Source organism: Mesoplodon densirostris, chromosome 2, assembly GCF_025265405.1.
Source record: "Mesoplodon densirostris isolate mMesDen1 chromosome 2, mMesDen1 primary haplotype, whole genome shotgun sequence".
Classification (NCBI taxonomy): Eukaryota; Metazoa; Chordata; class Mammalia; order Artiodactyla; family Ziphiidae; genus Mesoplodon; species Mesoplodon densirostris.
In genome coordinates, this window is record NC_082662.1 from 188,901,572 (window position 1) to 188,905,207 (window position 3,636).

At 36.9% G+C, this 3,636-nt stretch overlaps 1 non-coding gene across 1 annotated transcript; it reads right to left on the reverse strand.

Moving 5' to 3' along the window:
- Nucleotides 1-3,237: 3,237 nt before the first annotated feature.
- Nucleotides 3,238-3,310, reverse strand: TRNAV-CAC (transfer RNA valine (anticodon CAC)). Its single transcript has one exon. It is a non-coding gene; the product is annotated as a tRNA-Val (tRNA).
- Nucleotides 3,311-3,636: the final 326 nt, after the last annotated feature.

A 3,636-nucleotide genomic window follows, 5' to 3' on the forward strand; every position in this document is an offset into this window, starting at 1 on the left:
ATAATTCTTTAGATGACCACTTTAGAATTTTCTGGTGTTAAATTTTCATCACTTTGCTCTGGTCCTTGGAGTCTCCCTGTTTAAAATACTAGCATATTATCCAGTTTAAAAAAATAAAAGGAAAAAATAAACTAGTACAGCTTTCCCAAGAGTGTTTATTCTGTGGGATAAAATTGCTTCTGAAGTTAAAATTCTTCTTCCTGTTTTCCCAGCACATCCGGTGGGGTCTCCCTTAAAGGTGAAGGACAGTGATCGTGCTAGTGAAGGGCGAGTCTGCCTTCCAGTCCTTAGCACAAAAGTCATCCTGCTACTGTCTGAAGCTGTTGCTCAGACAGCTTTCAATTCAACTCAGAACATTTTCTTGAATTATTGATAAATCTGCATCATTTGGGGAAGTAGAAAATGGTAACATGGTGGAATTAATAGTTCTTCTCATTCTTTCTTCAGGGATATGGCATTTTTATGTGTTGCACAGAGGAAAGATCTTATAAGTGAAGATTTCATTTTGTAGGGATTATATTTGTGTAGGAAGATATAAAGGATGCTCCAAAGGGAAGTCCTGAATCATTCATCAGTGTATGCCTCACAATACTTTGTACTTTATAGTGAATTTTCAATAAATATTGGCTGAATAAGTAGATGAATTTACCTGGAGATGAAGCAAATTAAGGCATATTAAAATCCAGATTGTCAACAGCACTAATTCTCAGCTCTGAGGCTGCAATCAGATAGATATGCCGTAAACAGAGATTTCCAAACTTTCTCAGTTCGTGGTGGTGCCCTTAAGTGTATCAGCAGTTTTTTTTCAGAAGCCCCTTGGCAAACAAACAAAAAAACCCAAAACAAAACCCCCAAATCCCCAAACCCCAAAACCCAACAAAAATCAAACAAACACCACCTGCCGATTCAGTTCACCAAGTAATTAAATCTTAACAATTTAGTATTTATGTCCTAACAACTTAGTAGCCATTTGAAAAAATATATATGTATAATTTAAAAGAGCAAATAATACTTTTATTTCATTCTTAAATAATCACAATTACTAATAAGATGCACAGCTCCTTAAGCCTCAGAAGCAGTTGAACAACACCTCCCCATGTCATTTTTGGTTCTACATTGATTATTTTCATGATACTTGTTTTTTAATCTCAGCAATCTCCCAAAACTCAGCTTCACAAAGATATGATGTCATCAAAAGGAATGGAACTTGATGTAATATCCAAACAGTGAACTGCCTCAGGCTAGTAGCTCATAAGGTGTCTGACAAATGTTGAGTGTTGCTGTGATTCCCTCGAATATTTAAAATATTCCTAAATATTCTCATATGAGTTCACTGTGGTGAACACAGTTTGAGCAAATAAAGTATTATCAGCAAGAGTCAGATTATTGAAGGTACCAATCATTTTCCTAAAAATAAGACTGTTCTCAGTTATTATTGTAATAATACCACTTATGCATTGACTTTCCGATACTTTTTTCAATAGTTTCAGGGAAGCAATGCATGTAAGAGCTAGGGATGAGGGACCTGTACATAACCACATTCATTGAACTTGCTGGAGTCACAAGTATTTGGTATTCTCACCTGTTCTGGGCATTTATTATTCTTTCTCAGTTCCTCTATTGGAAATGTGGAGTCTCAGTACCCCTATTTGCTATCACCTAGAAGGATCTGCTTGGCAACTGTATCTTTTTTTTTTTAACTCCTTCCTGCAATTAAGCTACAAAACCACTTGGTGGTGATAGATGTTTTATTCATAACAACCAATTACCAAATATGCTTTTTAAGGTCTAGTCAAAATTATTTTTCCACTATTTTCAGATTTCTAAAATTAGAACAATAAAATAGCAAACACTGAGTTGTAAATAATTCTAAATAGAACTTGCAAAGGAATAAGTAGAAAGATTTGGTTTGGTACTTTCTTTACTAATCCTTGTATACAATTTACTTTTAATTTTCATTTTATACTTAGATTTTGATATTTTGTGTTTTATAAAAATAGAGATTTAATGTTCTGCACCTTTGTATCATAGTTCATTGATTCTAAGACACCACTGAATATGAGAAGCATTCCAACTTCACAGATGTTAAATGTTAAAAACACAAAAAAAGGTGTCTTAGAAACAGTGAAATGCTGTATTTGCAGATTCCCAAAGAGTCTTAGTTCATGGGAGATACTCAGTAAATATGTCTGGGGAAGAAAAGAAGGAAGGAAGAAATAAGAAAGAAAGAAGGGAAGGAGGAAATAAGCCTGTGGAGGGGAGGATAAGGAAAGGAGAGAGGAAAGAAATCAAGAAAAAGGGCAGAAAAGAAAATGACATCCTCTTCCCTAAGAATGGGCATAATTCTGAGGCTTTCTTGGTGGGAAACTTCCAGTTTTCCTTTTCACGGATGGAAAATTTATTTATTATATCAATAGTAATTTGATATTGATGAGTTAATAAAAATGAAACCACTGAGTTGTAATCCCAGGCCCATGAGCTTCTGCGTTCCTTTCTTCCCATGTGGAAGGAAGAAAAACCAGACATAGCTGCCTTTGGACCTTCGTGCAGGGGCTGAGCCTTGTTGTCTCCTTTCTGTCTGCATCTCACTTTGTGTCACCTCCTCAGAGAAGCACTCCTGGACTGCCTATGACAATGGGATTCCCTCCCAGAACTTCTTATCCTTGGTTCCCTCCAGACTGTCTCCTCATCCCCACAAGGGCTCATTAACTAGGCTTAAAGTGTAACTCATTTCCAAAAGCATGTATACTTTGACAGTGATTTCAAAGATCAGAAACCATTTGGAAACAAAAGGAATGCAAGCCTACATATTAATTACAAGATTTAGATTGAAAAAAAAACACAAACAAACCACAGTAACATGCACTAACACTGAATAATCTTAAACCTACCAAACTAACAATTTATAGTTAATCCATGATGATAAAGGAGGAGCAAACTCTGTACCAAGGGCAATGAGAATGAAGGAAGGATCAACTTGACTTACTTCCATGTATTTCTGGAGCTGGATTGCTAATTGCCTTGCGTGTCAGCTTTTGTGATTTAGGTAAGCTAACAGGTGTGAACCTAGCCCAACTTCCTGCTTTTGGACAGGCCAGAAAGATGAGCTAAATTCCATTTTTTAATTTCACTAGAGAAGGATATTTGAGAGCCTACTTTGCAAGTTTACAGACTCTTTTTTTTTTTTTTTAATTTATTTGGTTGTGCCGGGTCTTAGTTGCGGCATGTGAGATCTAGTTCCCTGACCAGGGATTGAACCTGGGCCTCCTGCATTGTGAGTGCGGAGTCTTAGCCACTGGACCACCAGAGAAGTCTCAAGTTTACGGACTCTTTTCTTGCAGTTAATTTTAGGCCATATCTTTTTTTTTTTTATTAGTTTCTGCTTTATAACAAAGTGAATCAGTCATACATATACATCCCTTCCCTCCTGCGTCTCCCTCCCTCCCACCCTCCCCATCCCACCCCTCCAGGTGGTCACAAAGCACCGAGCATATCTTTTGTAAGTTTCTCATGTTTTACTTTAAGGCAGGTTATTACTCTGCTTTACTGGTAAAGGAGAATAGCAAGCCTGTTAGTGCATGAGGGTCATCCTCTTTTTGCTACCGTGGGATGTGATACCTGGAAAACCTCCATGTG